Raw genomic sequence first — 23,909 nt, forward strand, 5'->3', positions numbered from 1 at the left:
ATTGTTCTTTGGAATCGCTTAAATCCTAAGTTTTGTAACACCCTAAGCAAATCCCACATTGGCAAAACACGAGAGAGATGCTGAGTTTATAAGTTGGAGGTTCGTAACCCCTAGTAACGCATTTTAAAACAGTGAGTGCTTCAGCCCAGAGTGGACAATATCACTAGTGGGCTGGGCCGTTACATTTGTGGTATCAGAGCCGCTCCACGTGCAACCTTGAGCGATGGTGGGGCAAACCTCAGCGAGGACGCTGAGTCCCATAAGGGGGGTGGATTGTAACACCCTAGGCAAATCCCACATCGGCAAAACACGGGAGAGATGCTGGGTTTATAAGTTGGTGATTCGTAACCCCTAGTGACGTGTTTTAAAATCGTGAGGGCTTCAGCCCAGAGCGAACAATATCACTAGTGGGCCGGGCTGTTACAAAGTTTACTATAGTAATATACAAAATACAAAATATATTAGTATATTAAATTTCTGTTCATGTTATTTTAGAAGATGCAATTGTAATTATTTATTTAAATGATATCTATTTTGCTAATCTTTTTGTCATTTCACTCAACATTTTCTAGGTGTTTGGATCATTTCATAATAACTAATATTCTTAATTCTAACAAATTCTTTTCAAGTCTTTCTAACTCATTTATTAAATTTCTAATATTTTTAATTGCTAATATTCTTAATTTATTTCACTGCCCAAGTAACCCATGACAGGTTGACTAAACTGGATAAGCGGGTCACTGGGCACTGGACACCGTGGTGTCTCGGGCCATCATATCATGGGACGTGAAATACGAAACGTCAACCACATATGTAATCAGTATAGCTAAAAAGTCATGGTAACAGATAATCAGATAATTGGGCATATAAGCCATGAATATGGGCATGAAGCCAGAAATACAGGCATAAAGCCTTACGCAGTATTGCTAAAATAATACCCTATTGGTATGCCAATCTATCCAATCTGACACACGTGTCTAGGTAATATGTGGGCACATAGTACCATTAAGCATTCATAAATTTCATTATAATTTCTATTTATATTTTATAGCATTTTAATTCTAATTTTGATGGAAGCAAAATTTTCAAATCGCATTCCTACGTAATTTATACATTCATCATATTATATACATTGATCACAATTTACATCAATTATTTCACATACCATTGTACTCCAAACATTTTTCCTTTCTCTCATAATGAGAACTAATGTCCCATTCGCACATTCATGTGATTCATTTATATGAATTATCATTCCTAATCTAAGTAATCCACGAACATTTTATAGATTTCAAATTTCATACCTCAATTTTCTCTAGCAATTTAGTTATTATATTTTATGCCATTGTATTTACTATTCACATTACTATTCATGCAAATTTTGACTATTTAATAAATAAGAGGATTGCAAATTCTAAATTCATAATAACACCATATTTTGGGTTATAAACTTGTTGGCATTAGTTTCCAATTACAATTCAAAGTACCCTAGATGTATTTCCAAATTTTCAGTTTTGGTCACCTAAGTTTACCGTTTCATTGGACCTGTCTACAGTGAAAATTTGGCTAAACTTTCTTCATCAAAGGTTTTCCTTAATGTCTCTAATTTAATTTTTTTTTTGAATCACTCCATTTCGAATTTCGTAGCTCAAGTTATGGTCAAATTACCGTAACTGGTTCATTGACCCTTTCTGGATCCAGAACCAGGCAGATTCTGGAGTCCAATTTAGTCTAATTATTTGGGTATGATACAGTCATTTGTAGACCTAATATCCTTCATATGAGTTGTTACCTTAAGTCTTAGGATCACTCAGGTTTAAGAATCATAATTTGTCTAGTTATTTAGAGTTAATTATTGCCAAATAACTGACCTAGACTCATAAACCCTGCGCTTTCAGGATTTCAGGTTCAGGTCAGCATTTTTTATTCCAATTTTAGGATACTTGCACTAACAATTTGAGGAAGGTTCCTTAATCAAAGTTGGAGTACTGTTTCTTAGGTTTCCAGAGAAATTTGGCTCATCTCAATTGGAGTTTTCTAGTGAGAGATATGATCTAAAAACTATTCTGGGTTCAAGTGTCTATTTGGTTCAATTTCAGAATTTGGAATACTAAATTGTCCTAGAAATCTCTTCAAGTTCCATCAGGTTCTGGGTTTTGGTAAAAACACCAAATTTATAGTTCTAGGTCTTATAGAAATTTTGGCTTTTGTTTTACTTAATTTGCAGTATTGTAGACCAAGTTATGATATTTTTGCCAAAACTAGTCAGGCTGGTCAATGTCCAGAATTTTCAGGTCAGTTTGGTTCTGGCAATTTTGTTAGACTAACTTTGGTTAACAATTTGATTAGGTTAGGGTCATAACTGGGCTCTAGGTTCTTCATAGGAAATGTTCTCCTATGTCTAAGCTTTCCAATTGTTCAAAAATTAGGTCATTCTAACCTTCCTAGAGTGAGTTATGGCCATTTGAACATTTACTGTTCATATGGTCATTTTTCCAAGTCCAGCATATAGTTACCCGGATTCAAGCCAAGTTTTGGTCATTTTTGGTTTGGTTTTTGAGCATGGTTTCTTCATGAAAAATGTGAAAAATTGTCTTAGGTTTCATATACTATTAGCCTCACACCAATTGGAGCAACTTAACTCTACTTATGGCTATTTAACCTTGCTAGACTCATAAGTCCAAAAATCCTGCAATGAAGCAACACTCCCAATTTTCAATTCCACCCAACTTCCAAACTTCAATTCACATTCATAGCACTTCAAATAGTAAAAAATAATCCTCAACATCATCAATTTCAAGTCACAATACCAAATTCCCAAATTGAGGTCAAAACCCTAACTTCCATAATCACAATTACATCCAACACATACCAATCAACATATTTATCATATACACTCATCATCAACATTAGTAAACTACTTAATTCCATAAAAAATCATCAAACCCTAAACCCCTTTAATGGCTGCCGAAATTCATACATACTTCTACATAAGTGTTTTGTTTAATTTCTCAACAATTTCTCATTCAATTTAACTTCCTAACATAGAATAAAGAGAGAGATGTAAGAGTTAGCACTAACCATATGTTGATCTCTCTTCCAAGCTTGTAACAACTTCTTAATTTCTCCTTTTCTCCTCTTCTTTTTGCCACTAATCACCCTAGCAAGATAAAAAAATGGAGTTTTTATATTGGGAACTTAGGAAAATATGGTGGAGATTTAAGGTTTCATGAGCTTGGTAGCTCAACAATGGAGGATGCCCAAAGATGATAAGGTTCAGCCAACATTGGAGTAAGAAGGAAGATGATGGCTTTTTAATTTAATTTTGTCTTCTTTTGGTTTTTATTTCCAAGCTTGTTTAATTTTGATTGGTGGATAATTATTTGATGACATAATAATGATGTCATAAATTAGATTTTCATTTTTATTTATTTCATTTTCTTTTCCTCTCTTTTACTTAGTTTTAATAAATTTTTCTTCAATATTTATTCACATTTTATGTCATATACCTCTCTTACTTGAATGGACAAGTTGGTCAAAAATCATCTCTGAAGATGAAATGACCAAAATGCGCTTCTTTTAACTTATCGGGTTAAAATTGTCTGTACCGATTAATTTAATTTTCTTAGTATTTTTTTGGCATTCTATTGTCATCGAGACCTCAATAACCCTTCTCTTGAGTCCCAAAAATTATTTCACAGGGTTTCCCACAGGTCTAGGGTTGCTAACTGTCTTTTGCAGTTGCTTCCCGTTAAGTCACCCATCGCTGGAGCTCTGGCTCGTTTAACCTTAGTGCATTTCATTGCTTAAAATTTTTCCTTAATTTTTCTTATCATTGTTTGAGTTATTTATGACTCCTTACTCTAGTTTAAACATAGTTCCAGACATTACAGATATTGGTCACTAGAACTGTAGAACGTACGGACTATCTAAAGTGAAGATGTCACAATTCTTCCCCTCTAACAAAAATTTTGTCCTCAAAATTTACCTAATAGACGTAGTCGAAGATCTGCTACCTCCTTGCTTCTTTATTTCCCTATGTTGCCTTTTCATTGTCTGGACTTGACTCCTCTCGAACCTCTATAGCATATAGCCTCCTCTGAGGGCAAAACTTCAGAAAATGGTCCATGGCCTCACATCTATAACAGGCTCCAGTCATGTAACATCCTCATTTTAGCTAGTCCGTACAGTCTACTATTTCGGTGACCAGTGCCGGTCCGGACAGCTAGAACGTTCAGAAAAATATTTAAACTAAAGTAAGGAACCAAAAATTAACTCAAATATTAATAAGAAAAAAATTTAGGAAAAATTATAAAATAATTTTTTGGACTCCAGAGAAGGGTCATTGAGGTTCTTATGGCATTAGAATGCTAAGAAAATACTTAGAAAAATTTTTCAATCGGTACAGACAATTTTGGCCTGCTAAGCCAAACGAAGGGCATTTTGGTCATTTCGTCTTCAGAGATAATTTTTGAGCCAACTTGTCCAGTTAAATAAATAATTTATATAACATAAAATATAAATAAATATTGTCAAAAATTTAATTGCAATTAAATAGACAAGAAATGGAGAGAAAATGAAAGAAAATGGATTTATGACATCTTCATGATGTCATTAAAACTGACCCAACCAACCCAATCTTGACACATGGCATAAACATATATAAAAGAGGTAAATGGGCTGGAAAAAGAAAGAATAAAAATCAAAACTCCCTTCTTCTCTTCTAAAGAATAAAAATCAAAACTCCCTTCTTCTCTTCTTCTCCTTGACGTAAAACACTCCCACCATGGCCACCATGAACAAGCTTTCAAAGCTTGATTTTCCCCCACTTTTATCCAACTAAACCCTAACCTAGCAACACAAAAAAGTGTTCTTACACCTTGGAGATTCTTTTGGGAGCAAAAAGAAAAGGAAAGAAAGAAATCTATCAAGTGGAGAAGCTTCACTCCATAAAGGTTAGCGACCTAACCATGAATTTTTCTTTAAATTCATGTTAAGAACTTTGATTATGTATAAATTGCAAAGAAAAAAATTTTTGAATACCATTTGTATGTAAACCCAAGATTTTTGGTAGCCATGGTTAGGGTTTGATTATGTTGAGTTTAATGAAATTAAAAGATTATCACGGCTGCCCATAATATGTATTTACCAAGTGGATTGAAGAAATGCAATGAAAATGCATGAAGGGTAATGTGTGAGTTAGGGTTTAGGGTGGAAAAATGGGATTTTGACCATGTGATGATGAAAATAAGTTTTAATGGTCAATTAGTGACCATTTAGTTCTGTTTAAATAAAAAATGAAGTGTGTTGAGTGATGGGATTGGGTTTTGTAACACCCTCCCGATAACCACTCCGTACATCCTACTGTTCCGGTGACCGGTGTCGGTCCGGACAGCTAGAATGTCCGGAAAAATATTTAAACTAAAGTCAGGAACCATAATTAACTCAAATATTAATAAGAAAAATTTAGTAAAAAAAAATTAGAAATAAAATACAACCAAGTTAAATGAGCCGGTGCCCTAGCGATGGGTAACCAGAGGGAAGCTGCGGTTCTCGCAACGAGGAGCCCTAGACTCGGGGGAAAAATTATAAAATAATTTTTGGGACTCCAGAGAAGGGTTATTGAGGTTCCCATGGCATTAGAATGCCAAGAGAATACCTAGAAAAATTTTTCAATCGGTACAGACAATTTTGACCCGTTAAGCCAAACGGAGGGCATTTTGGTCATTTCGCCTTCAGAGGTGATTTTTGGCCGATTTGTCCAGTTGAGTAAATAATTAATATGACATAAAATATGAATAAACATTACTAGAAATTAAATTGAACTTGAGTAGTGATGAAAAGAAAAGAAAAATCAGAGAAAAGCTTATTTATGACATCATGGTGATGTCATTAAGAAATTATGACCAATCACAATTAAGCCATCCTTTGACTAACTATTAAAAGAGATAATTGAGACTAAGAAATAAAAGAAAAACCAGCAGCCACCCGCTTTCCCATTCCAGCCGAAATCCCTATCCTTTCTCCCTCCATTAATCTTCAATCAAAAGCTTGATTTTTCCCTTGTTTACACCACAAAACCCTAACTTCTCTTCATTAAAGCTTTACCCCACATCTTAAATAAGCTCTTGGCAGCCAACAAGAGGAAAGAAATTGAAGTTTGGGGCTTGGAAAAATTCTGCCACTTGAGGTTAGTGCACCTATATCCATTAAACTCTTTATTTTCATGGTTTGGGACTTGAAACTAGTAAGAATTGTGATTTAAATTAACAAAAACTTATGTGTATAACATCTTGAATTTCGGATGCCCTAGCTATGGAATAGGGGGAAGTGTTTTGATGAGCTTAGAGTGAAATAGAAACCATGTTGAAGTGATAAACATATGAGCAATGCATTGGTAGCTACTAAGATACATGGCATAAACCATGAATTTGAATTAGGGTTTGGAAAGGTGAAAATGTGACTTGGCTTAGGAAATTATTAGAGAGCATTTTAATGGTCAATTAGTGACCATTTTAGGTAATTTGACCAACAAAGGGACTGAAAAATAGGATTCCAAAGTGAGGTTGCAGGCTGCCCTAGGACAGCAGCATAGGGACTGAAAATTCAGTCCATTTGCACTGCCATAACTTGGGCTGTGTTAGTCCAATTGGTGTTTGGCCAATTGAACATGAAACTAGGCTTATAATGGCACATTTTTGCTGAAGAAACCATGCCCAAAAGACCAAAGCAAGAGGACCAAAACTTGGCCCCAATCCGGATACCCTGCAACTGGTTCTGCAGAATTGACCAAATGAACAGTAACTGTTCATTTGGCCATAACTCACTGTATATTTGGTCAATTGACCTGAAATTTTTACAGCAACAAGTTAAGACATAGAAAAACAACTTTCATGAAGGAACCTACCCAAAATTATGGCCAGAACCCATCCAACCAAGTGACTCTAGTTACTGTTCATGTTACTGTAGATATGGTCAATTCTGCAGATTGGCAACCCGGCCAGCTGTGGTTTTTGGACCATATCTAGAGCTACAAAACTCCAAATGGAGTGATTCAAAAAAATAAATTCAACTAGACAAAATAAGGAACAACTTTCATGTTTTATATTTCTTCAAATTCCTACAGTAACAGGGTCCAATGGAACAGTGAAGTTGACTCACAAAAACTGAAAATTCTGCTTGTGTTGGTTTAAACTTTGAAATGGTATAAATGCTTAATGCCAACAAGTTTGGAATGCCAAATGTTGTATATTTGGGGTGTTAAAACCAATACACCCATTTTCTATCAAAAAGTCAACATTTTTGTTGACCAATGAGGTGAATAGTGACACCAAAACTTGAAATTCACAAATTAAAGAATTTAAAAGTTTCAAATGCCCTAGTATACCTAACAAGATTGGTTTGGATAGTTTGGCATGCCAATAGGGTTCAGTTAGCAGTACTGCACATGGCAATATGCCATTCTATGATTTTATGGCTTTTAGCCATTCTGACTTTGTATTGAGACTTGGCCTTGTGCCTGATATTATTTGACTTGTTAGTTACATTTGCACCGAGAGATGCATATGTGACCGATGGTGTGACGGCCCGAGGTACTAGGTACCCAGTGCCAGTTTACCCGTTATCCAGTCCAGTCATCTAGTATAGGTTACTTGGGCAACTACATGAATGAAAGTGGACAAAGTAACGAAATGAATGGATATACAAATACAAAACAAACAAAACATCCACATGCAATACATATTTACTTCTTATTATTTCTTCTATTATATTATTGCACTACTAAGCATTATTGCTTAGCGCGTTACTTTTGCCACGCGTAGGTACTGGAGATCCCGATCGTGAGCCCGTGAGACCACAGGTAGGTGAGTCCATCCGGCGATTCTGCTCAGTGTCCGTGTCACCTCAACTTCTGCTGTGCATTGGTAGGACAATAGGTGTCATTTTGACATTTTGTAACTTAAATTTTGATTTTTCTTCATATGTAATTAAACTTGTGTAATGTATATTGATGTTTATGTAAATTATGAAAATTGTACTTGTGAATGGAAAAGTAAATGTTTACTTGTGATTTATATGTGATCATCACATGTGATGGATGATTGAGTACTGGAATTGAAATGTTGTTGAGATCTTAATATTGAGATTTTGTTGATAAATTGAAGTTGGGATTGTTTGGAAATTATTGGAAGTGTTTTTAACAGGTTCCGAAGAACTGTTTTCTCCATTTTTAGCCGGTACTCCGCCGGATTTTCTTTAAAATTTTCGGAACCTCAAATAAATAATAATTTCGATAAATGGCTTAAATAAATCATATTTCATAAATTAGCTTCAAAAGCATGATATAAATTAGTTGAGGAATATTAGAGTGTGCCGGTACACCGTGTGGCATTACTTACTCGGGTATACTGTACACGGGTAAGGGGTGTCACATTTAGTGGTATCAGAGCACGGTTTAGGCGTTTCTGGTCCTAGATTGAGTCCATACAATGCATTGCATTTGTAAGAGTCGAGGTGACACTAACGCAGATCTGTTTATCTTTCTTATTTTGAATAGGATATGGACCCTTCATCTCAGAGAGCCGTTGAGGAGGAAGTGGAGAGTCATGCTCCACCTGCAGCAGCTGAGACTGGGGGCATGAGAGAATCTGCTCCGCCAGCTCAAGCAGAGCCTGCTCAGCCTCCACAGGCTATGTTCCAGCAAATGGCCGACTTCTTTAAACAAATGGCCGGAGTAATGCCAGCACCACCACCACCACCAGCTCCACAGCAGAAATCACACCTGGAAAGGCTAAGGAAGTTTGGAGCTGTGGACTTCTATGGCAAGAGAGAAGATGACTCATTGCGTAGAATTGGTTGAGCAGAGCAGGCGAGTACTAAAACAACTTCACTGCACTCGAGCAAAACACGGAAAGTCGCCATCTCTTTCTTGCAAGATGATGCATATGAGTGGTGGGACACCGTGTCGATGAAGTGCGGATAGAAGTCAGAACTTGGGACTTCTTTCTTTCAGAATTTAAGAAGAAATATGTGGGTACTTGTATATCCGGAAGAAAGAAGAAGAGAGTTTATTAACTGAGGCGAGACAGTGTCGATGGTGTAGAATATGGGAAGGAGTTTGTTCGATTAAGCCGTTATGGAAGGGAGATAGTCCCTAATGAAGCTGAAAGGTGCAAGAGATTTGAAGAGGGACTAAATGACAACATCAAGATCCAGCTCACTGCCTTGGGAATCACAGAATTTACCAAGTTAGTGGAAGCTGCAATAAAGGTGGAAAAAGTAAGAATCAGTGAGCAGACTAGAAGAGAGAGACAGCAGAAGAGGGGATCGGGTCAGTCTAGTTCGGCCCCTGCATTTGGGAAGAAGTTCAAGGGTCCTCCTGCACAGAGTTCGGGTCAACCACGAGTGGTCGGTCTCGGGGCCCAGCCACGATTCACCCCTAGGAGAGGTCAGTCCACACCATCAGTGGGCAGCTCTCCAGGGATGGGGTTCAGGGGACCAGCCCCAGCATCTTCTGCGTGTCCACACTGTCAGAAATGGCATAAGGGAGAGTGTTGGAGAGTGACTGGTGCCTGCTTGAGGTGTGGGTCAACAAAGCATCAGCTGAGGAACTGTCCACGCAGAACTACTATAGCTGCTCCAACACAAGCGCAGACACGCTCCTGCACTACGAGAGGTAGAAAATCGGTAAATCGAGGCATTGGACCATCACGAGGCTGCATCTCGAGCGGCGAAGAGGCGGATAATAGACCACCTGCCAAAAATTATGCCTTGAGAGCTCAGGAGGAGCAAGATGCCCCGGACGTCATCAGGGGTACGTTCTCCCTCTACAATACTCCTGTGCATGCATTGGTGGATCCAGGATCCACTCATTCCTACATTTGCATCAACCTACCCGTAGAAAGGGGGATACTAGTAGGGGAGAGTGACCAAGACATTCTGGTCACTAATCCATTGGGCCACAGTGTAGTGGTGAACAAGGTATACAAGGGTTGCCCGTTAAGGATTCAAGGGTATGAATTCTCAGCAGACCTAATTGAGTTGCCTTTTCACGAGTTTGACGTGATTTTGGGAATGGACTGGTTATCACGTCATCAGGCAATAGTTGATTGCAAATTGAAGAGAATTTCTTTGAAAACTCCTGAGGGTAATGAGATCACTGTTGTGGGTGAAAGGACAGATTTCTTGTCCAATATCATCTCAGCCACAGTTACAAGAAGAATGATGAGAAAAGGCTGTGAAGCCTACCTAGCACATGTGGTGGATACTAGGCAGGCTAAGCCAAACACAGAGATATACCCACGATGAGAGACTTCCTGCAGGTATTTCTGAAGAGTTGCACAGGTTACCACCGTAAAGGGAAGTCGAATTTGCTATTGAGACAACTGCACAGAGCACCCATTTCCATTGCTCCTTATAGGATGGCACCCACTGAATTGAGAGAGTTGAAAACTCAGTTGCAAGAGTTGCTTGATAAGAGGTTCATATGCCCCAGTGTGTCACCATGGGGAGCTCCAGTGCTGTTTGTGAAAAAGAAGGATGGGACTTTAAGACTTTGTATTGACTACCGGCAGTTGAATAAAGTGACTGTGAAGAACAAATATCCGTTGCCTAGAATTGATGATCTGTTTGATCAGTTGAAGGGAGCAGAAGTATTTTCTAAGATTGATCTCAGATCAGGGTATCATCAGCTGAGGGTAAAGGATGTAGATGTGCCCAAGACTGCATTCAGGACCCGATATGGGCATTATGAGTTCCTAGTGATGCCCTTTGGCTTAACAAATGCACCAGTGGCATTCATGGACCTTATGAACCGTATCTTCCATCCATACCTAGATCGGTTCGTAGTGGTCTTTATTGATGATATTTTGGTGTATTCCAAGACCAGGGAAGAACATGATGAGCATTTGAGGATTGTTCTGCAAACCCTGAGAGAAAAGAAGTCAGATGCTAAGTTGTCCAAGTGTGACTTTTGGCTGAATGAGATTGCATTCCTTGGACACATTGTGTCAGCTGATGGGATTAGGGTGGATCCCAAGAAGATAGAAGCAGTGATGGAATGGAAGCCTCCCAGAAACACAACTGAGGTCAGAAGCTTCTTGGGGCTAGCTGGGTATTACAGGAGATTTGTGAAGGGATTTTCCCTAATAGCTGCTCCAATGACCAAGTTGTTACACAAGAATGTCAGATTTGACTGGAATGACAAGTGTCAGACCAGTTTTGAGAAATTGAAGGCTATGTTGACAGAGGCACCGGTGTTAACACGGCGGTGTCCGGAAAGGACTTTGTGGTCTATAGTGATGCCTCACATAATGGGTTAGGGTGTGTATTGATGCAAGAGGGGAAAGTGATCGCCTATGCTTCCAGACAGCTAAGGCCACATGAACAGAACTACCCTACCCATGATCTAGAGCTTGCAGCAATTATCTTCGCACTGAAGATATGGAGGCATTACTTGTATGAGGAAAAGTGCTACATTTACACAGACCACAAAAGCCTGAAATACTTGCCAACCCAGAAGGAGCTCAACCTTAGACAGAGGCGATGGATTGAGTTCCTGAAGGATTATGACTGTGTAATTGACTACCATCACGGGAAGGCAAATGTAGTTCTTGATGCTTTGAGCGAAAATCCATGACGACCTTGAGATCATTGAATGCCCGTCTATCTTTGATTCGAGATGGAGCTATTTTGGTGAGTTGCAAGTGAGGCCAAACTGCATAAGCAGATTTTAGATGGGCAAAAGGCGGATGAAAAGTTAATGGCCATTATGAGCAAAATCTCGGAGGAAAAGCAGCGATTATGGGGTGAAAGCAGATGGGTGCCTGTACTACAAAGGAAGACTGTGTACGGATGATGGGGAATTGAAGACTAGTATTCTAAAGAGGCACACACCGGTGTATATGCTATGCACCTGGAAGTACAAAGATGTATCATGATCCAAGCTTGATATTGGTGGCACAGTATGAAGAGGGACATAGGCGACTATGTGACTAAATGCTTGACATGTCGGCAAGTCAAGGCGAACATCAAGTTCCATCGGGTTTGCTACAGCCTATACGCATACCTGAATGGAAATGGGATCGGGTCACCATGGATTTTGTAAGTGGCCTACCTCTCACCCGGAAGAAGCATGATGCAGCATGGGTAATAGTGGATAGATTGACCAAGTCAGCACACTTTCTGCCAGTTAGGACTGACTACTCACTGGAGAAGTTAGCAGAATTGTATATCAGTGAGATAGTTAGACTGCATGGAATTCCACTTTCCATCATATCTGATCGAGACCCAAGGTTTACATCGAGATTTTGGAAGAAGTTGCATGAGTCCTTGGGTACACAACTCCACTTCAGCACAGCTTTCCATCCTCAGACGGATGGGCAATCAGAAAGAGTAATCCAGGTAAACAATTGAAACCAATGGAATTGATACAAATATTGAATTGAAATGATAATAATAACATGAAATATATGTCAGGTCCTTGAGGATATGCTGAGGAGTTGTGTCATTGAGTTTGAGGGAAGTTGGGATAGATACCTCCCACTGGCAGAATTTGCATACAACAATAGCTACCAAGCTAGTATCCAAATGGCTCCGTATGAAGCACTGTATGGGAGAAAATGTAGAACTCCAGTGTGCTGGACTGAATTGGGCGAAGACAAACTGGTAGGGCCAGACCTGGTGAAACAGGCTGAGGAGAAGGTAAAATCAATCAAAGCCAATCTCAAAGTTGCCTCAGACAGACAGAAATCTTATGCCGACCTGAAGAGAAAAGAAATAGAATATGGGGTGGGCGACAAAGTGTTCCTCAAGGTGTCACCATGGAAGAAAGTGTTGAGGTTTGGAAGGAAAGGTAAGTTAAGCCCTAGGTTCATTGGCCCATATGAAGTCATTGAACGTGTGGGTCCAGTGGCCTATAGGCTAGCTTTACCACCAGAGCTGGACAAGATCCACAATGTGTTCCACGTGTCTATGCTCAGAAGATACCGCTCAGATCCTTCACATGTCATCTCCAGAGAAGAAATTGCAATACAGCTGGATTTGACATACGAAGAAGAACCTTTACGGATCTTGGCTCGGGAAGTGAAAGAGTTGAGAAACAAGCAAATTCCATTGGTGAAAGTGCTTTGGAGGCACCACAACACCGAGGAGGCAACTTGGAAAAGTGAAGAGACGATGAGGCAACAGTTCCCTCAACTGTTTGCATCAGGTAAATTTCGAGGACGAAATTTAAATTAGAGGGGAAGAGTTGTAACACCCTCCCGATAACCACTCCGTACATCCTACTGTTCCGGTGACCGGTGTCGGTCCGGACAACTAGAATGTCGGAAAAAATATTTAAACTAAAGTCAGGAACCATAATTAACTCAAATATTAATAAGAAAAATTTAGTAAAAAAATTTAGAAATAAAATACAACCAAGTTAAACGAGCCGGTGCCCTAGCGATGGGTAACCAGAGGGAAGTTGCGGTTCTCGCAACGAGGAGCCCTAGACCCGGGGGAAAAATTATAAATAATTTTTGGGACTCCAGAGAAGGGTTATTGAGGTTCCCATGGCATTAGAATGCCAAGAAAATACCTAGAAAAATTTTTCCATCGGTACAGACAATTTTGACCCGTTAAGCCAAACGGAGGGCATTTTGGTCATTTCGCCTTCAGAGGTGATTTTTGGCCGACTTGTCCAGTTGAGTAAATAATTAATATGACATAAAATATGAATAAACATTACTAGAAATTAAATTGAACTTGAGTAGTGATGAAAAGAAAAGAAAAATCAAAGAAAAGCTTATTTATGACATCATGGTGATGTCATTAAGAAATTATGACCAATCACAATTAAGCCATCCTTTGACTAACTATTAAAAGAGATAATTGAGACTAAGAAATAAAAGAAAAACCAGCAGCCACCCCCTTTCCCATTCCAGCCGAAATCCCTATCCTTTCTCCCTCCATTAATCTTCAATCAAAAGCTTGATTTTTCCCTTGTTTACACCACAAAACCCTAACTTCTCTTCATTAAAGCTTTACCCCACATCTTAAACAAGCTCTTGGCAGCCAACTCGAGGAAAGAAATTGAAGTTTGGGGCTTGGAAAAATTCTGCCACTTGAGGTTAGTGCACCTATATCCATTAAACTCTTTATTTTCATGGTTTGGGACTTGAAACTAGTAAGAATTGTGATTTAAATTAACAAAAACTTATGTGTATAACATCTTGAATTTCGGATGCCCTAGCTATGGAATAGAGGGAAGTGTTTTGATGAGCTTAGAGTGAAATAGAAACCATGTTGAAGTGATAAACATATGAGCAATGCATTGGTAGCTACTAAGATACATGGCATAAACCATGAATTTGAATTAGGCTTTGGAAAGGTGAAAATGTGACTTGGCTTAGGAAATTATTAGAGAGCATTTTAATGGTCAATTAGTGACCATTTTAGGTAATTTGACCAACAAAGGGGCTGAAAAATAGGATTCCAAAGTGAGGTTGCAGGCTGCCCTAGGACAGCAGCATAGGGACTGAAAATTCAGTCCATTTGCACTGCCATAACTTGGGCTGTGTTAGTCCAATTGGTGTTTGGCCAATTGAACATGAAACTAGGCTTATAATGGCACATTTTTGCTGAAGAAACCATGCCCAAAAGACCAAAGCAAGAGGACCAAAACTTGGCCCCAATCCGGATACCCTGCAACTGGTTCTGCAGAATTGACCAAATAAACAGTAACTGTTCATTTGGCCATAACTCACTGTATATTTGGTTAATTGACCTGAAATTTTTACAGCAACAAGTTAAGACATAGACAAACAACTTTCATGAAGGAACCTACCCAAAATTATGGCCAGAACCCATCCAAACAAGTGACTCTAGTTACTGTTTATGTTACTGTAGATATGGTCAATTCTGCAGATTGGCAACCCGGCCAACTGTGGTTTTTGGACCATATCTAGAGCTACAAAACTCCAAATTGAGTGATTCAAAAAAATAAATTCAACTAGACAAAATAAGGAACAACTTTCATGTTTTATATTTCTTCAAATTCCTACAGTAACAGGGTCCAATGGAACAGTGAAGTTGACTCACAAAAACTGAAAATTCTGCTTGTGTTGGTTTAAACTTTGAAATGGTATAAATGCTTAATGCCAACAAGTTTGGAATGCCAAATGTGGTATATTTGGGGTGTTAAAACCAATACACCCATTTTCTATCAAAAAGTCAACATTTTTGTTGACCAATGAGGTGAATAGTGACACCAAAACTTGAAATTCACAAATTAAAGAATTTAAAAGTTTCAAATGCCCTAGTATACCTAACAAGATTGGTTTGGATAGTTTGGCATGCCAATAGGGTTCAGTTAGCAGTACTGCACATGGCAATATGCCATTCTGTGATTTTATGGCTTTTAGCCATTTTGACTTTGTATTGAGACTTGGCCTTGTGCCTGATATTATTCTGACTTGTTAGCCGTTACATGCACCGGGAGATGCATATGTGACCGATGGTGTGACGGCCCGAGGTACTAGGTACCCAGTGCCAGTTTACCCGTTATCCAGTCCAGTCATCTAGTATAGGTTACTTGGGCAACTACATGAATGAAAGTGGACAAAGTAACGAAATGAATGGATATACAAATACAAAACAAACAAAACATCCACATGCAATACATATTTACTTCTTATTATTTCTTCTATTATATTATTGCACCACTAAGCATTATTGCTTAGCGCGTTGCTTTTGCCACGCGTAGGTACTGGAGATCCCGATCGTGAGCCCAGTAGACCACAGACTGGGTGAGTCCATCTGGCAGTTCTGCTCAGTGTCCGTGTCACCTCAACTTCTGCTGTGCATTGGTAGGACAATAGGTGTCATTTTGACATTTTGTAACTTAAATTTTGATTTTTCTTCATATGTAATTAAACTTGTGTAATGTATATTGATGTTTATGTAAATTATGAAAATTGTACTTGTGAATGGAAAAGTAAATGTTTACTTGTGATTTATATGTGATCATCACATGTGATGGATGATTGAGTACTGGAATTGAAATGTTGTTGAGATCTTAATATTGAGATTTTGTTGATAAATTGAAGTTGGGATTGTTTGGAAATTATTGGAAGTGTTTTTAACAGGTTCCGAAGAACTGTTTTCTCCATTTTTAGCCGGTACTCCGCCGGATTTTCTTTAAAATTTTCGGAACCTCAAATAAATAATAATTTCGATAAATGGCTTAAATAAATCATATTTCATAAATTAGCTTCAAAAGCATGATATAAATTAGTTGAGGAATATTAGAGTGTGCCGGTACACCGTGTGGCATTACTTACTCGGGTATACTGTACACGGGTAAGGGGTGTCACAGGTTTGGTGTGACTGCCATGAAAGTGACCTACAGAATGGAGTGACCTGCAAAATTGGACTTGAGTCCAGCAGGTTTGGGCAGCCATAACTTGAATTGTAGAGGTTTAATTGGTGCAAGGCCAATTGGACATGAAACTAGACACATAATGGCACAACTTTGATGGAGAAACCATGCCCATAAAACCAAACCAAGTGGACCAAAAGCTTGCCCTAATTGGGTGACCTGCAGCCTATTTCTGCAGAATGACCATATGAACAGTAATTGTTCATTTGGCCATAACTCAATGTAGAAAGGTCCAATTGACCTGAAATTTTACTAGCAATAATCTGAGATATAGACCAACAACTTTTATGAAGGAACCTAACCCAAATTATGACCAGAACCTATCCAACAAGTGAGTTTCAGTCACTGTTCACTGCACTGTAGATATGGTCAGTCCAGAAAAATTTCAATCTGGCCAGTTGTGGTTTTTGGACCATAACTTATGCTACAGAACTCCAAATGGAGTGAATCAAAAAATAAAATTCAACTAGACAAAATAATGAACAACTTTCATGTTGATCATTTTGCCAAATTTTAACTGCAAACATGACCAATTGAATAGTAAATATAAGGTATGAAAACTGAAAATTCTGCTCAATTAACATTAAACTTAGAAATGGTATTGGCAACCAATACCAACAAATTTTGAATGCAAAATGTGGTATGTTGGGAGTATTAAAACCAATGTATCTATGCAAAAGTCAACATTTTGGTTGACTAATGAAGTGAATAATAACACAAAAACTTGAAATTCAAAGATTGTAAAACTTAAAAATGTAATATGCCCAAGTATACCTAACATGATTGGTTTGGATAGCTTGGCATGCCAATAGGGTTCTGTTAGCAGTACTGAATATGGCTTCATACCATTCTGTGTTTCATGGCTTCCATGCCATTCTGTGACATAATAGCCTTTGGCTATGTTATTTGAGTTTTACACTTGGGTTTTAACCCCGATAATTATTACAGCTTATTAGTTGTTCTGTTGCACACCGGGAGACACTATGTGACCGATGGTGTGATGGTCCGAGGTACTTAGTACCCAGTGCCAGTTTACCCGTTTATCCAGTCCAGTCGACTAGTATGGATTACTCGGGCAATGATAATAAATCTTACCAAATTTTAATCGAATAATACTGCAAATAATATCAGAAATTAAGTCTACCAAAAATGTAAACACACATCCTGCATATTCATTTTATTTTATTTTATTTATTTTATTTTATATTGTCACCACTATGCAGAATTGCTTAGCGCGTCGCTTTTGCCATGCGTAGGTACTGGAGACATAGCTGGGGAGCCCAGCAGACATCAGATTGGGTGAGCCTTCAGATTTGCATCCGGAGTCCCGGGTCACCTCACACCTGCAGTGCCTATGTTAGGACATAGGATTTTGGGAGCCTTTTGTATTTTGCATTTTGTATTAGTTTGGATTGTAACTCTAAACTCCTGTAATTATGTATTAATGTAAATATATGAAATTTCATATTATTGAGATCTTTTGCATAATGTATGTTGATAAATGAAACGTTGAGAATTAATTGTGAATATGCTTCAAGTGATGAAGTGAACAGAAAAGTTTTGAAAATAGTATTGTGATTTGAGATTGAGATTTTGAGATTAACTTGAATGTGTATAATGGAGTTTGGATTTGGAAATTATTTTGGAAGTGTTTTTAAACAGGTTCAGAAGAACTGTTTTTTCTATTTACAGCCAGCACTCTGTCGGATTTTCTATAAAATTTGCGGATAAATTCAGATTTATCAAAATTGAAAATAAATGAATTATAAAGAGATAAATTTTAATAGAAACATAAATTGGTGCTCCGGCGCACTGAGTGGCATAACTTGCTCGGCTACACTATGGACGGGTAAGGGGTGTCACATTTAGTGGTATCAGAGCATCGGTTTAGGTGTTTCTGGGCCTAAATAGAGTGCATACCATTGCATTGCATTTGTAAGTGTTGAGGTGACACTGATGTAGATCTGTTTGTTTTCTTATTTTGAATAGGACATGGATCCTGCTTCGCAAAGAGCAGTTAATGAAGAGGTGGAGAGTCATGCTCCACCAAGGGCTGAGCCTGGGGGCAAGGGAGAATCTGCTCCACCAGCAGCTGAGGCACATGCCCAACCTCAGTTTGCTCTATTCCAGCAAATGACCTAATTCTACCGACAAATGATGGGGGCAATTCCACCACCACAACCACAGCCACAACCTCCATTAGCACCACAGAAATCTCATCTAGAGAAATTGAGAAAGCATGGGGCTGTGGACTTCTTTGGGAAGAGGGAGGATGATCCCATGGCCGTAGAAAACTGGTTGGATAGAACCCTCAGAGTGCTGAAATAGCTAAATTGCACCCCCGAGCAGAACCTGGTGGGTGCTGTGTCCCTACTTCAGGATGATGCTTATCAGTGGTGGGACACAGTAACCAGTGAGGTGCAACCTTAACGGATCACCTGGGAATTCTTCCTCACAGAGTTCAGGAAGAAATATATTAGCAAAGTGTATTTAGAAGAGCGAAGAAGGGAATTTATCAGTTTGAGACAGAGACAGTTGTCAGTGGTTAAGTATGAGCTTGAGTTTGTCAGACTGAGTCGGTATGGGAGGGAGATAGTCCCTACAGAGGCAGAGAGGTGTAGACGGTTTGAAGAAGGGCTCAATGACAACATCAAAGTTATGATCACAGCACTGGAGACCACGGATTTTCTAAACTGGTAGATGCAGCATCAAAAGTGGAAAGGGTCAGAATCAATGAACAAAATAGAAGGGAAAGACAGCAGAAGAGGAGTTCGGGTCAGTCCAGTACATTTTCTGCTCCCAGCAAGAAGAGTAAGGGTCCTCCTACCCAGAGTTCAGGACCACCACAGGGTCAAGGCCAGTCTCAGGGGCCCAGACCATAGTTCACACCTAGGAGAGGCCAGTCCACACCATCAATGGGCAGCTCTCTAGGGATGATGTTTAGGGGACCAGCCCCTGCATCTTCTGCTTGTCAGTACTATCAGAAGTGGCACAAGGGGGATTGTTGGCGAGTGACCCATGCATGCTTACAGTGTGGATCGACAGAACACCAGAACAAGAATTGTTCGAAGAGGACTACTATTGTTGCTCCAACACAAACTGACAGACCTACTCCTGCACCACAAAGGGGTAGGAAACCTGGTAAACCTGAGGCAGCTGGTCCATCACTGAGGCCTGCATCCGAGTCAGCTGAGAGGCTAGACACTAGAATACCTGCCAGGGCCTATGCCATCAGAGCTTAGGAGGAGCAAGATGCCCCGGATGTCATCAGGGATACGTTTTCCCTCTACAACACTTCTGTACATGCATTGGTGGATCCAAGATCCACTCATTCCTACATTTGCATCAAACTACCCATAAAGAGGGGAATTCCAGTAGAGGAGTGTGATCAAGACATTCTGGTCACAAATCCACTAGGCCATAGTGTGGTAGTGAATAAAGTGTATAAAGGCTGCCCGTTGAGGATTCAAGGGTATGAATTCTCGATAGACCTAATTGAGTTGCCCTTCCATGAGTTTAACGTGATTTTGGGTATGGACTGGTTGTCACATCATCAGGCAATATTTGATTGCAAATTGAAGAGGATTTCTCTGAAAACTTCTGAGGGTAATGAGATCACTGTTGTGGGTGAAAGGACAGATTTCCTGTCCAATGTTATCTCAGCCACAGTTGCAAGAAGATTGATGAGAAATGGCTGTGAAGCTTACCTAGCACACGTAGTTGATACTAGGCAAGCTAAGCCAAACCTATGTGATATACCCACAGTGAAAGATTTCCCAGATGTATTTCCTGAAGAGTTGCCTGGTTTACCACCAGAAAGGGAAGTTGAGTTTGCTATTGAGGTAATGTCGGGTATAGCACCCATTTCTATTGCTCCTTATAGGATGGCACCCACTGAATTGAGGGAGTTAAAAACTCAGTTGCAAGAGTTGCTTGATAAGGGGTTCATACGCCCCAGTGTGTCACCATGGGGAGCTCCGGTGCTATTTGTGAAGAAGAAAGATGGAACCTTGAGATTGTGTATTGATTACCGGCAGTTGAACAAAGCAACTGTGAAGAATAAATATCCGTTGCCCAGAATTGACGATCTGTTTGATCAATTGAAGGGAGCCGGTGTATTTTCAAAAATTGATCTCATATCAGGGTATCATCAGTTGAGGGTAAAGGATGCAGATGTGTCAAAAACTGCATTCAGAACTCGGTATGGGCACTATGAATTTCTAGTGATGCCGTTTCGGTTAACAAATGCACCAGCAGCATTTATGGACCTTATGAACTGTATCTTCCATTCATATTTAGATCGGTTTGTAGTGGTCTTCATTGATGATATTCTGGTGTATTCCAAGACCAGGGAAGAACATGATGAACATTTGAGGATTGTTCTCAGAAACCTCATGAGAAAAGAAGTCAGATGCTAAGTTGTCCAAGTGTGACTTTCGGATGAGTGAGATCTCTTTCCTTGGACACATAGTATCAGCTAAGGGGATTAGAGTGGATCCCAAAAAGATAGAAGCAGTGATGGAATGGAAGCCTCCTAGAAATACAACTGAGGTCAGAAGTTTCTTGGGGCTAGTTGGGTATTACAGAAGATTTGTGAAGGGGTTCTCTCTTATAGCTGCTCCAATGACTAAGTTGTTACACAAGAATGTGAAATTTGGCTGGAACGATAAGTGCCAAGCCAGTTTTGAGAGGCTGAAGGCTATGTTGACAGAAGCACTAGTGTTAACACAGCCAGTGTCGGGAAAAGACTTTGTGGTCTATAGTGATTCCTCACATAATGGGCTAGGGTGTGTATTGATGCAAGAGGGGAAAGTGGTCGTCTATGCTTCCAGGCAGTTAAGGCCGCATGAACAGAACTACCCTACTCATGACCTGGAGTTAGCAGCAATTATCTTCGCACTGAAGATATGGAGGCATTATTTATATGGTGAAAAATGCTAAATCTATACAGACCATAAGATTCTAAAATATTTGCTAACCCAGAAGGAGCTCAATCTTAGACAGAGGCGATGGATTGAGTTCCTAAAGAACTATGATTGTGTGATAGATTATCATCCTGGGAAGACAAATGTAGTTGCTGATGCTTTAAGCAGGAAGTCCATCACAGCTTTAAGATCACTAAATGCCCATCTGTCCTTAGCTTAAGATGGAGCTATGTTGGCTGAGTTGCAAGTGAGGCCAACCCTACTACAGCAGATACAAGATAGGCAGAGGGCAGATGAAAAACTAATGGCCATTGTGGGAAAAATTCCTGAGGGGAAGGAAACTGAATATGAGGTGAAAGCAGATGGGTGTATGTACTACAGAGGAAGAGTGTGTGTACCAGATGATGGGGAACTGAAGACTAGTATTCTGAAAGAAGCACACACTAGTGTTTATGCTATGCACCCAGGGAGCACAAAAATGTATAATGATTTGAAGCCTCATTATTGGTGGCCTGGTATGAAGAGGGATATAGCTGACTATGTGATTAAGTGTTTGACATGTCAGCAAGTTAAAGCAGAACATCAAGTTCCATCAGGATTGCTACAGCCTATAAGCATACCTGAATGGAAATGGGACCCGGTCACTATGGATTTTGTTAGTGGTCTACCTCTCACCCAAAGGAAGCATGATGCAGTGTGGGTGATAGTGGATAGATTGACAAAGTCAACACATTTTCTGCCAGTTAGGACTGACTACTCATTGGAGAAGCTAGCAGAATTGTATATCAGTGAGATAGTTAAACTGCATGGAATCCCACTTTCCATCATATCTAACCGAGACCCAAGGTTTACATCGAGATTATGGAAAAAGTTGCAAGAAGCCTTGGGTACACAACTCCGCTTTAGCACTGCTTTTCATCCCTAGACGGATGGACAGTCAGAACGAGTAATCCAGGTAAACCCAAGAACTAATTGAATTTTCGAAATTAATAAATTGAAATGATAGTAACAATGTGAATTATGTGATAGATCCTGGAGGATATGCTAAGGAGTTGTGTCATTGAGCTTAAGGGGAGTTGGGATAGATACCTCCCACTGGCAGAATTCGCATACAATAATAGCTACCAAGCTAGCATTCAAATGGCTCTGTATGAAGCACTGTATGGGAGGAAATGTAGAACCCCAGTGTGTTGGACTGAATTGGGTGAAGATAAGCTGGTAAGACCAGACTTGGTGAAACAGACTGAGGAAAAAGTGAAGATAATCAAAGCTAACCTGAAGATTGCCTCAGATAGACAGAAGTCTTATGCCGACCAAAAGAGAAAAGAGATAGAGTATGCAGTTGGCGATAAAGTGTTTCTCAAAGTCTCACCGTGGAAGAAAGTACTGAGGTTTGGAAGAAAGGGTAAGTTAAGCCTCAGGTTCATTGGCCCATATGAAGTTATTGAACGTGTAGGACCAGTGGCCTATCGGCTAGCTTTACCACTAGAACTAGATAAAATTCATAATGTATTCTATGTTTCCATGCTGAGAAGATATCGCTCAGACCCTTCACATGTCATTTCCATGGAAGAGATTGAAATCCAACCGGACTTGACATATACAGAGGAACCTATACAGATCCTAGCTCGGGAAGTGAAGGAACTGAGAAATAAACAAATTCCACTGGTGAAAGTTCTTTGGAGGCACCACAACAATGAAGAGGCAACTTGGGAAAGTGAAGAGATAATAAGGCAAGTTCCCTCAACTGTTTGCATTAGGTAAATTTCGAGGATGAAATTTTTCTTAGAAGGGAAGAGTTGTAACATCCTCATTTTAGCTAGTCCGTACAGTCTACTGCTCCGGTGACCAGTGTCGGTCCAGACAGCTAGAACATTCGGAAAAATATTTAAACTAAAGTAAGGAACCAAAAATTAACTCAAATATTAATAAGAAAAAAATTTAGAAAAAATTATAAAATAATTTTTGGGACTCCAGAAAAGGATCATTGAGGTTCTTATGGCATTAGAATGCCAAGAAAATACTTAGAAAAATTTTTCAATTGGTACAGACAATTTTGGCCCGTTAAGCCAAACGGAGGGCATTTTGGTCATTTCGTCTTCAGAGATGATTTTTGGGCCAACTTGTCTAGTTAAATAAATAATTTATATAACATAAAATATAAATAAATATTGTCAAAAATTTAATTGCAATTAAATAGACAAGAAATGGAGAGAAAATGAAAGAAAATGGATTTATGACATCATCATGATGTCATTAAAACTCACCCAACCAACCCAATCTTGACACATGGCATAAATATATATAAAAGAGGTAAATGGGCTGGAAAAAGAAAGAAAAAAAATCAGAACTCCCTTCTTCTCTTCTTCTCCTTGATGTAAAACACTCCCACCATGGCCACCATGAACAAGCTTTCAAAGCTTGATTTTCCCCCACTTTTACCCAGCTAAACCCTAACCTAGCAACACAAAAAAGTGTTCTTACACCTTGGAGATTCTTTTAGGAGCAAAAAGAAAAGGAAAGAAAGAAATCTATCAAGTGGAGAAGCTTCACCTTCTACACCC

The sequence above is a fragment of the Hevea brasiliensis genome, chromosome 3 (assembly GCF_030052815.1).
Source record: "Hevea brasiliensis isolate MT/VB/25A 57/8 chromosome 3, ASM3005281v1, whole genome shotgun sequence".
In the NCBI taxonomy this organism is placed as follows: domain Eukaryota; kingdom Viridiplantae; phylum Streptophyta; class Magnoliopsida; order Malpighiales; family Euphorbiaceae; genus Hevea; species Hevea brasiliensis.